This window comes from Globicephala melas, chromosome 10 (genome assembly GCF_963455315.2).
Source record: "Globicephala melas chromosome 10, mGloMel1.2, whole genome shotgun sequence".
Taxonomy (NCBI): domain Eukaryota; kingdom Metazoa; phylum Chordata; class Mammalia; order Artiodactyla; family Delphinidae; genus Globicephala; species Globicephala melas.
The window spans coordinates 102240380-102252389 of record NC_083323.1 but is presented as its reverse complement, the minus strand read 5'-3'; the positions used below and the strand labels follow the sequence as shown (position 1 = coordinate 102252389).

The 12010-nt window shown below is 46.8% G+C and overlaps 1 protein-coding gene across 29 annotated transcripts in view; it reads left to right on the top strand.

The window, feature by feature from the left end:
• Nucleotides 1–12010, top strand: part of MICAL3 (microtubule associated monooxygenase, calponin and LIM domain containing 3) — a 193529-nt gene that overhangs the window by 27552 nt on the left and 153967 nt on the right. Inside the window, exon 2 of one of the 29 annotated variants that reach the window (XM_060306673.1) lies at nt 3901–4036. The exons of 27 other annotated variants lie outside the window; for them this stretch is intronic. The gene's annotated coding sequence lies outside the window, so the exon portion shown is untranslated. Of the gene's footprint in view, nt 1–3900; nt 4037–10430; nt 10578–12010 lie in introns of those variants that run through there. One more of the 29 variants, XM_060306671.1, reaches the window with a different exon arrangement.

The following is a 12010-nucleotide window of genomic DNA, read 5'->3' as shown; positions in this document are numbered from 1 at the left end:
TGAACACAGAGCGACAGCACGGAAGTAATATTTTGTGTCAGTTAATCTTATGGAGTGGGGAGAGATGAGAGTCAGGCAAGACCAGCTATGGGAGGAGTTGGCACATTTTCTCTGTAAAGGTCCAGAAAATAAGTATTTTAAGTTTCAACGGGCCATATGGTCTCTGATGCAACCACCCGACTGCTGTTGTAGTAGGAAAGCAGGTAATTGGTCAGTGAATGGGCGCGGCTGTGCGCCAATAAAGCTTTTATCCCCCACCCCCCAAATCTGAGTTTCATCTAATTCTTCCATGTCACGAGATAGTCATCTGTCGATTTTTTTCCCCAACCATTAAAAAAATATAAAAACCCTTCTTCACTTGCTGGTTGGATTTGGCCCACAGGTCATGGTAATAATTCAGGTGTGAATGACAAGAGACTAGAACAGGATGTCTGCAATGGAGATAGGCAGGGAGTTGATGCCAGGGGCGCTTTGGAAAGAAGACACTGATTAGATAGAGGAGATAAGGAGAGGGAAGAGACCAGGGGACACCCAAGTTTCAGGTTTGGTGCCTTCCCAGGTTTGGTAAAACTGGTCTTGTTTTACATGAGCCAAGAATATGACTTGATTCTGGAGAAAAAACCCAGAGATACTGATTCCTTAGGGGCTCCCAGACTGTCAGCACCGTGAATTTTCCCGATTGTCTCACACATATCTTTGCTGCCTTGGCCTTCAGGTGCTTTAGGCAGGAGATGGCTGCTGTAGCTGGGTCTGTGGGCCCACCTGTTTGTCGGGGCACAAGAAAAGTTTATCTTTTGGATAACTTTTTTAAAAAAATTAATTTTATTTATTTATTTATTTATGGCTGCATTGGGTCTTCGTTGTGGTGCGTGGACTTCTCATCACTGTAGCTTCTCTTGTTGCAGAGCACGGGCTCTAGGCGCTCGGGCTTCAGTAGTTGTGGCACGTGGGCTCAGTAGTTGTGATGTACAGGCTTAGTTACTCTGCAGCATGTGGGATCTTCCTGGACCAGGGGTCGAACCCGTGTCCCCTGCACTGGCAGGTGAATTCTTAACTGCTGTGCCACCAGGGAAGCCCTCTTTTGGGTAACTTTGGATGTAGTTTCAGACTTACAGATAAGTGGTAAGAGCAGTACTGGGAGCTCCGTTGTACCATTCCCTAAATTTGCTAATTAGGTTTTATTAATTATTTACACTTTGCCCCATTTGCTTTATCATTCTTCCCTTGCCGACCTGGATTCACATTCCAGCTCTGCCTTTAGTGGCTGTGGAATCCTGGACCAGTGTCTTAATCTCTCCAGGCCTCGCCTGTCACCTCCCTCGTAGAGTCCTCAGTAGAATTTGATGAAATAAAATACACAAAATGCCAAGCGTGATATCGCCTGGCTGGTAGCACATGGTCAGTAAATGTTAGTTCTTTTCCTTCCTCAGCAGCCCTGGAAGAAGTGAGTCAGTGAAGGAAGCAGGGAGGAGCAGGGGAAATCCTGAGTCTAGGTGTAGAGAGAGGGACAAAAACAGTGTGTCAGAGATGTGACCATGAGAAGGAGTTGTTTATTATCAAACTTTGACACTAAGATGAGGGTTTAGTTTTTTTGTTTTTTTGTAACTTTATTTTGATATAATTTCAGAAGAGGCAAGAATAGTACAGGGAGCTCTTGTTCCAGAAACACACATTGTTTTCGTTTTGCCCCATTTGCTTTTTCATATTTTTTCCTTCTCTTTGAATAAACTAGGGACATTGACCCCTCAATAATTGAGTGTTTTTTTCCTAGGAACAGGGATATTCTCTTAGATTTTGACAGGGAGCCTTAGGTTCTAAAACTGGGAAGTGGCATGGTGTGAAAGTACTTGGGGAAGATGGGCTGAAGTCCAGGGGTCCTGTGGGCGGGCAGTTTGGAATAATTTCCACTGGAGGCTGATGAGGGCAAACTGTGACCAGAAGTGGGAGGGATACAGACCCAGGAGATGTTTAGTGGAGTCTTGGGATCGGGGACAGGGAGGGGCAGGGAGTAACTGCACTGCTTTCTGGCTAGGAGAGCAGCACACATAACTGAAGAAACAAACTCAGCTTTAGTTTATACTTGGGAAAATGAAACGTCTCTCTCTGCTTTTATTCATATTACAGTCTAAGGAAGATAAAGGCCCACCAACTCCTGGCCAATGGGGATAGAGTATCTGCTGCATTCTTTTTTTTTTTTCTTTTTAAGATTTTTTTTTTTTTGATGTGGACCATTTTAAAAGTCTTTATTGAATTTGTGACAATATTGCTTCTGTTTTATGGCCGCCAGGTATGTGGGGCCTTAGCTCCCCAACCAGGGATCGAACCCGCACCCCCTGCATTGGAAGGTGAAGTCTTAACCACTGGACCACCAGAGAAGTCCCTCTGCTGCCTTCTTAGAGGAGCAGTACTTCAGGCTTTGTCATGAAGCTAGTCAGTAAAGACGAGCATTCAGGTTAGGGTTAGGGTTAGGGTTAAGTCTCACGTAGACCTAGGAGTCATTAGTGACAAAGGCAGGTGGTTCTAAAGGATGGTGGGAAGCCAAGGACCAAAACCACTCTTGGGAAGGCGGCTGGGCAGGATCCACAGGGAACCAAGGAGAGGAGTGCAGACCAGAGACAGAATTGGGAGGGAGGGAGGGAGAGCACCCAAACTGAGCTCCAGGAGCCGGGAGCGGGAGTGGTGGGTGCTTGTGGGGCTCTGTATTTTCCAGTGCAGGAGCCAGAACTTTAAGCAAGCTTTAAGGAACGCCCTGTGAATAATGCCACCCAGGGTGCTAAACCAGATCAGACTGTCGAGGGTTTAAAATTAGCTTCCCAGTGCCTGAGTGTTTTGTGGAAGAAATACCTCAGGGAGAATATATCAAAGAAGGTGTCTTAGATTTGAGCTTATACTAAGTACTAAAAGACCCGGCCCCTGCCCTTTGTAAAAGAAATGTGTTACAGGGAAGATTGTTCTAGTCTCTCTGGCTTTAAAAATTCCCAGCTCTAAAAATCTTGTTATAGGAAAGTCTTGAATCCCTCTGGAGTGTTAGGGGTGAAGTAACTATAGGGTTATATTTTGTTTCTACAAACATGCATGAGCACCTTTTGTGTACTAAACACTGGGAGTGTAGGAGTGAACCATGGCCTGCCAGAGCCTGTTCATACCTTGTGGTTAAATTTTCAGGAATTTTGCAAGTTGGTTGTTAAATACAGCTATTATTAAAAATTAATTCTAGGGACTTCCCTGGTGGTCCAGTGGTTAAGACTCCGTGCTCCCAGTGCAGGGGGTTTGGGTTCGATCCCTAATCAAGGGACTAGATCCCTCATGCCACAACTAAAGATCCCTCATGCCGCAACTAAAGATCCCTCATGCCGCAGCTAAGGATCCTGCATGCTGCAACTAAGATCCAGCACAGCCAAATAAATATTTTAAAAATTATAAACTTATAGTTAAATAAATTGTATTGAAAGCAAAGGTAACAAATACTCAAAATTCATTACTTCCTCATTATTTTAGCATGAACTATGCTCTCAGGTCTCTTGCCCCATATGGTGGAAATACTGTATAATTGTGAATTACAGTACATTTCCTCCCAGCTCTGTGTTCAGAGATGTACGTAGCTTGAATTTGGCCATGGTGGGAGTATTTACATCACAGAAACCAGCAAACACTACACATCAGGGCTTGATTTGTTGTTTTGTTCATTGGCTAAGAAAGTGATGAAAAAATGTTAACATTTGCAGTTTAAACTTAAAGTGTTTTGTGTCCATATCTAGTACATTGTGAACAGCACAAAAATTTGAGGAAATACTTCTTTTAGTATTTGAAAAACTAGGGTCCAATTCAGCAAAGAAGCTGCTTATATCATGTTTGATATACATGTTCTTTTTTTTTTTTTTTTTTGCCTATGCTTCGCAGCATGTGGGATCCTAGTTCCCCGACCAGGGATTGAACCCGAGGCCCCTGCAGAGGATGTGTGGAGCCCTAACCACTGGACCGCCAGGGAAGTCCCAAAATAAATCTTTTTTTGTCCAATTTTGTTTCACTCCTTAAGGTAAATGAAAACTGACATTCACTTTATTTATCAGTTGTCCATGGATTGGCCATAGATATGAGTTAGACAAAAAAAATCTATGACACGTTTACAGTAAAGAGCATTATATATTTTATACTCTATTACTTATTACTATATATTTATTACTATTACATATTTTATTACTATTATATGCTATACATCTTTAATATTTATTTATTTATTTATTTATGGCTGCGTTGGGTCTTAGTTGCATCACGCGGGATCTTTTTTGTTGCAGCGCGGGCTTCTCTCTAGTTGTGGTGCACGGGCTCCGGAGCGCATGGGCTCAGTAGTTGTGGTGCGCAGTCTTAGTTGCCCGTCGGCATGTGGGATCTTAGCTCCCCGACCAGGGCTCCAACCCATGTCCCCTGCATTGGCAGGTGGATTCTTAACCACTGTGCCACCAGGGAAGGCCCTTGTTGTTTTTTTATATCCACCAGCAAAGCATCCTAGAATTCAGGTTTAGAAGAGACTGCAGACAGAGACTATATCACCCTGATGTTTAGGGGGCGTGCTGGGCTGGGAGAAGGAGCTGGAGAGGACTCCCTGTCTCCTCTGGGCTCGGACCGGCTCACAGAAGTCCCTGAGTGCAGTGGGGGAATTCCTCTAATGAAATCTTTGGTGGAAAGACTCAGCACCTCTGTTCTCTTTATTTTATCAACATTTGTTGAGTACCTACTGTGTGCCAGTCCCTGTGTTACTTACGAGAATACAGTGACAAAAAAGACATGGTTACTGCTCTAAACAGTTTTATTATATAATTCACATACCATACAGTTCATTAAGTGTAAAATTAACTGGTTTTAAGTATATCCGCAGCATTGTACAACCGTCACCACAATTAATTTTAGAACATTTTTATCATCCCCCAAAGAAACTCTGTACCCATAGCAGTAACTCTCCACTTCTGTCCAGTCCCTCTCCCACTAGCCATAGGCAACCACGAGTCTACTTTCTGTCTCTATAGATTTGTTATTCTGGACATTTCATATAAATGGAATCATGCAGTCTGTGGTTTTCTGTGACTAGATTGTTTTCACTCAGCATAATGTTTCAGAGTTCATCCATGTTGTCGCCTGTATCAGAATTTCATTCCCTTTTATGGCCAAATAATACTCCATTTTATGGATCTACTCCATTTTCCTTATCCATTCACCAGTTGATAGACATTCGGCTTTTTGCTACCTCGAATAATGTCACGATGAACATTCGTGTACAAGTTTCTGTGTGGACGTGTGTTTTCATTTCTCTTGTATATATGCATGCCTAGGAGTGGAATTGCTGGGTCTTGTGATACCTCTGTTTAGCATTCTGAAGAGCTGCAGAACTGTTTTCCAAAGTGGCTGCGCTATCTTACATTCCCACCTGCACGGTATGAGGCTCCCGGCTTCTCCACATCCTCGCTACCACTTGCTATTATCCTTTTGGTTCTAGCCGTCCTCGTGGGTGTGAAGGGGTATCTCATTGTGGTTTTTTTTTTTTTTTTTTTGCCGTACGCGGGCCTCTCACTGCTGTGGCCTCTCCCGCCGCGGAGCACAGGCTCCGGACGCGCAGGCTCAGCGGCCATGGCTCACGGGCCCAGCCGCTCCGCGGCATGTGGGATCCTCCCGGACCGGGACACGCACCCGCATCCCCTGCGTCGGCAAGCGGACTCCCAACCACTGCGCCACCAGGGAAGCCCCCTCATTGTGGTTTTGATTAGCATTTTCGTAGTGGTTAATGATGTTGAGCATCTTTTTGTGTGCTTATTGACCATTTGTATATCTTATTTGGAGAAATATCTATTAAAATCCTTTGCCCATTTAAAAATTTGGGTTACTTTTTTAATTATCAGGCTGTAAGAGTTCTTTATATATTCTGTAAATGAGTTCCTTATCCGATATATGATTTGCAAATATGTTATCCCACTCTGTGGGCTCTCCTTTCACTTTCTTGACAGTGTTCTGTATGTTTCAAAGTATAAAAGTTGTTAGTTTTGACAGGTCAAATCTGCCCTCAGTTCTTGAGTAAATCCAGATTTACATGACAAATTTCTATGCTTTCAGGTGTTTCTGTTATATTTAACATGTCTCTACAGTTGAATAGTCTGTAGTCAGTTTCATAACCTTTAATACTTAGACCTTATGTTGGTGACTTTGTTTTAGCTTTTTAGAAACTTAAAATCTTATGAAAGCAGAGACTAAGGCATATAGGCTCTTTATAGCATTTTACTCACTATGTTGCTGGTAAAAACAGCCATAAGCTGATGACTCTTTTTTATTTATTTATTTTGTTTTTGCGGTACGCGGGCGTCTCACTGCTGTGGCCTCTCCCGTTGCGGAGCACAGGCTCCGGACGCGCAGGCTCAGCGGCCATGGCTCACGGGCCCAGCCGCTCTGCGGCATGTGGGATCTTCCTGGACCAGGGCACGAACCCGTGTCCCCTGCATCGGCAGGCGGACTCTCAACCACTGCGCCACCAGGGAAGCCCGCTGATGACTGTTAAACACGCTGATTGGGGGCCAGGCTTCTGGGAATAGCTGGAGGTTGGACACAGTATACTGAGGTTGTATTTAAGCATAAGTCAGGAAAATGGAGCAGTGTCACTTCCCATTGTAGTCTTAATTCTCTTGTGTTATCTAGTGAGATTTTCAGCTCTATTTACTGTAGTATAGGCATGGAATTTAATAATTAGAAGTGTATCTGGGTTATGGAGATAAGTTACCACAATGAAAAACGTGAACTACCTCCTGCCCTGATCCCTGCAAGATACTTCAGCAGTCTACCCTCTCCCTATGCTGTTCAGACAAGTCTAAAAAGCAGTAAGACATCTGACTTATGTAATAGTGTTCTGTTGGCTGTCTCATTTGCTCCCTTCCTACCGCCTGCATAGCAGTAAGTAGGGTAGTATGTCCCCCCGAGAAGGGAGCCAGCTCAGGAGGTGGGCTGTCTCTGTCCAAGGTCGCATTCCCACTAGTCATGGGGATGCTGGGGTATCCTTGGGGGGACATACTTGGGATTACTTGCAAACGTGGTTTTTCAGTGCCTCATTTGTTCTGTACCCCTTTCTTTATCGGGTATTTCCATTTCTAAGTTGGGGTAAATGAATGTGTTGATTTTTTTCTTTGTATGTAATCTGAACAAGTGGGTATAAACCATGTAGCTGGGGCCTAGAGGGTGTGTGGAGCATAGGAACAGACATGTGAGGGAGAGGAGACCTGGGTAAGGACAGTGGGGAAGGTGAGAAGTCCTGTCTGTGCAAATGCAGGACAGTTGTGGGGTTTATGAAATAGAGTGGGAGTCAAGTAGGGTGTAAGACAGTTTGAAAATTCCCAGGCTTGTTCACTGTTACCCGTGAGGTATCAGAATGCCTTTTTAGCAAGTGTACTTGCGAAATGAAGCATAGTCGCGCGTCCCCACTTTGAACAGAGCTACCTGTGATCAGTGGGTGACAGTGGGTGATGGTGGCATCTTGGATTGCTTCTGGCCTTTCTCTTTTGCAGAACTCAGAACCCTCCACATGGTTTTGTGATCACTAGGTCAACCCAAGACTGGAAGTTCTGTCACGGAAGTCACCCTTGGGATGTTTTTGGAACGTCTTTACCTGATTTGCTCTTGGTGGGACAGACACCTGAAGACGGCTGTGATGTGGTTAAATGTGAGGGCTCCAGAGCCAGATTGTCTGGGTTTACTTCCATCTTCTACCACTTAGAACTGCGTGACCTTGAGTACGTGACTGTCCTGTTTCTTGACCCAAGAATGTGGATAATAATATCTACATCACAGGGTTATCGTGAGGACTAAGTGAAACCTTGTGTAGACTTCATCACAGAGTGAGCCCATATTAAATGTCAGCTACAATAATTGCTGCTGTTCTTGTTGCTGTCGTTAATTTGCACCCAGCTCTTATAAGTGAAATGGGTCGTCAGGTTGGGTGTGAGAAGAGATAGCAGCGATCTAGTGACTCCGCTTGTTGGGCTCCTGCGTGTTAGGCCTGCGGTGTGGCTCTTACATGCCTTAGTCCGTTTACTTCTCGTGACGTCATGGAGGGCAGTTTTATCACATCATGGAGGGCCGTGCTCAGGTCAGACAGCTGCCTCCACTTGACGACCTCATGCTTTCCTTGTCTATGGCCAGTTTGGCAGCCAAAGTAACAGGAAAGTCATCCTTTGCCCAGAGCCCATAATATCAGCTACTCGCATAAGATGTTGCCTGAAGGGAGGTAAGATTTCCAGAACATAAACTTTTTTGGGAGCGAGTCTTTTCTGTTGTGATGATGGAACAGTGAGGAGGAGGAGAACCTCAGGGGCCTCATCTTTTAAAAAGGCCCATGATCACCAGGTGCCTATTGGTCTTCCTTCCACCCACAGGCAGGTACCCACAGCCTTAACTGCGACCCCAGCCTGCAGGGTGAGGGTGGAAGGGGGCTCAGGCCCCATCCTCCACTATCATAATACAGGCAGCTTCAGGATGGGTGCAGGGCCTTGGGTGACCTGCCTGTGTCCCCGCCCCTCTGGGGAAGGAACATGTGCTCAGTTACATATTTTCTAGAGACAAGGCCCTTATCAGGTGAATAATTTGCAGAAATCTTCTCCCATTCTATGGGTTATCTCTTTTTTTTTAGCTGCGTAGGGTCTTAGTGGCGGCATGCGGGACCTTCGTTGAGGCACCCGGGGATCCTTTGTTGGGGCACGGTCTTCTCTCTAGTCGTGGCATGCGGGGTTTCTCTCTCTAGTCATGGTGCGCGGGCTCCAGGGTGTGTGGGCTCTGCAGTTTGCGGCCCGTGAGCACACCAGTTGAGGTGCGGGCCCAGCCGCCGCGCAGCATGTGGGATCCTAGCTCCCCGACCAGGGATCAAACCCCTGTCCCCTGCGTCGCAAGGTGGATTCTCTACCACTGGACCACCAGGGAGGTCCCTGTGGGTTGTCTTTTCCCTTTTTTTGATGGTGTCCTGTAAAGCCCAACATTCCCTTGCCGCCCAGCCCCGCCGTTTTTCCCTGTCGGTGAGGCTTTACATGTGTGGGATGCCACAGATGTAGAGAAGCGGGGTGGGGGGGGGGCAGCAGCCCCTCCCCTGTGCACCTTCCCCTCCCCCTCAAGGTCACTCAACCTGAAGAAGAGTTAAGATTAAAGACCCAAGTTAGTGGGCACGGGGTCAGGGTGGAGCTCTGCCTAAAAGAATCCGGAACTGCAGCCTGGTGTGGCCACGCAGGTGAGCTCGGAGCAGCACGGCCCAGGACTGCCTGGCGCTTCAGGGGCTGGACCTGGGGCCCTGAGCGGCAGGTACTGGCTGGCGGTGCGGTCTGGAGGCTGAGCACCGAGCACAGTAGGGTGCTTCCCCTTGGGCCCGGCGGAGCCAAAGGCTACACAGCCGGCGGCTCAGGTTACAGTTGCTGTGGGAACTGTGACCTTTGCATTTCCTGGCTTATGCGTGGAATTTCAGTTGCGTAATTCTACAACAACTTGGATTTTTCCTCTTCTCACCCTCCTTCTTGGCATTTAATTTTTTATCCCAGTGAGTGAGATCTGTAGCCCTCTGCCTGTCTGTCTCCTCCTGGGGCAGACAGTCTCACTCACACTCCTTTCCAGGCCGCTCACCCAGAGTGTGCCAGGCAGGAGACCGGCCAGGGCCTGACCGGTGGGTGCCTTCCTGTTGTCCCCTGCAAGGCCCTGAGGCTGGGCCAACCGGCCTGGAGAGGCTTCTGGGCTGGACTGCTGTGCGGGTGTCCAGGATGGGCCCAGCTGTCCCTTTGTGTGTATTTCTCTCAAACAGGCCTTGCTCGTTTCTCCTTGTGCACTTGAGCTTACCCTGTTCTGTGCGCCTGGAGCATCCTCCCAGGTGGCTGAGCTAAATTCTCCCGAACTTCAGTTTCCACTTGAAGTCCTACCCTCTCTGGGAAACCTGTCATCACTACTATGGCCTAAAATTACCCCCTTCCAGGGAACGACATACGACTTGAACATTTCATTTGGCATTTAATTAGATACTGTCTCAGGATATTTTTCTTGTTGGCTCAAGAACATTTGTCATTTGGGGTGGAGGGATGGTCTGTTTTTTTTTTGTTTTTTTCTGTAAGATTCTTGAGGGCCAAGGTTTTAAGTCATTGCATTGCTTGTAAATTGGTCAGTGGTTTATATTTGAATGAAGCATGTGTTCTCTTGGTGTCTGCCATGAGGAAGGCATTGGGCCGAGAGCTATGAGGGACACAGGAAGAAGCAAGGTCCTTAAATCCACTTTCCTTAAGATGCCAAGCCTGGCTTTCCATGATGTGGCCTTGCCTGCCCTGCTGTCCTCTTCTTCCTCTCCCAGTGACCTTTAAACCCAGAGTTCCTGGAAGGCCCACGTCTGTTCTCACCTGATGGCCGTGCACCTGTGCCTCCTCCTGCCCCTGCAGGAAGCTCCCGCCTTCCCTCAGCTCCACCCTCCACCTCAGGCGAGACAGCACTTCGCTCCTGCCGCCTTCCTGACCACCCCAGCCAAGGGTCCCTTGTGTTATTTCCTCTTACCTTCTGCTCTTCTCTCCCCCTCAGACCTCTTCACGGTATGTAAGTATGAACTTGTTTTTCTGTTTGTGTGTTGACATTTTTGTCCTGGTGGTTGTGTCCACCACTGCATTTCCATCCAGTATAGGAGACATTTTGTTCACTTCTGTACTCAGACCCAGCATGATGCCTGGTGTTTGGTAGACTCACAATAAATGCTAAATGACTGAGTATTCTTATAGAAACAGATGTATTTTTTTTGAGAGACAAGAAAGAAATGTAAAATAACTAGCGATTTATCCTATAGATTATAGTGCTCTGGTTGGCTTGCAGTAGACAGGCCTATGGAACCGGCCAGTGCCCCTCTCTTGAGATACAAATGGAAACTACTTTGATCTCAGCACAACACATGAGCTTTTTTCCTTTCCTCTTTCATCCTTCCATTTCCCTGTCTCCTTTATTCCTTTTTTGGCTTGTCTTAGAAATGATTTAAGGCACCTTGGGCCCTTGATCTGTGCTGTGGGTGAGGCAGGACTATTATTCTGTTCTGTGTAATTCTGGACGCTTATTTTGGGACCTGTGGGACACTCAGTTTTTCCTAAACTCTCAGAATCATTTTTGAGAAGCAACCTTATGCTACTGGCCAGAACAGCGAGGCGAACGGGAGCTTGGAGTCTCATCGCTCTGCCGATTCCCCTCTGGCAGATTGGTGTGGGTATGTGTGCTCTCCCTAATCTTTTAAAGTGGACTTAATATTCAGCTTTCCCGTGTGCTGGAGACTGTCTTAAATAAAGAACCTGAAGGCCCTGGTGAAGTAATGTCTCCAAAATACTTCAAACTCATCAGGGAAGAAAGAAGTGCTGTGTAAACTCAGAGTGTAATTATTAATCAGACTTTCCTTTGGTCCTCTTCTCTGCCCTGGGTTTGCCTTCCGCGGCCGCTTGGGCTCCAGAATTCGCAGACGGAAAGTCCCTGGGCCGCCTCTCCCGCCCTCCTGGCACAGGGGCCCGGACTGCACAGAAACGCTGCTCTGAGGGACTGGCCTTGGTGTGCAGAGTGGCTGTGTGGCTGCGCCCCAGTTCCATGGCATCTCCAGCTGCCTTCCAGGAGAGGGGCGGCTCTCCTGCTCATTGTCGGGTGGAGTTGGAGTTCTGAGTCCTTGAGGAGCAGTTTGCCGGCGTGGAGCCCACACGGGGGTCTCCATTCTCTACCCCAGGCCACACTGGTCGGAGCTTCCGTTGGGGGACAGATAAAGACCCTCTGCAATCAGAACTGTGTCCATTCACTACAGTGGCACGTTGTCTTCCTTGTTTTCAAGCTTTAGTTTTCGCTTCTGAAAAAGCATCTGATTTCTATAGTAATAACATACATACATTAAAAAAATATCCAAATTTAAAAAAAGGCCAAATTCAGAAGCAGAATTTGATAATTTTCCCTTCACTGCCTTTTCCTCCCCTCCTCTATCCCGAGAAGTCCTATCCCCTAATGCCTG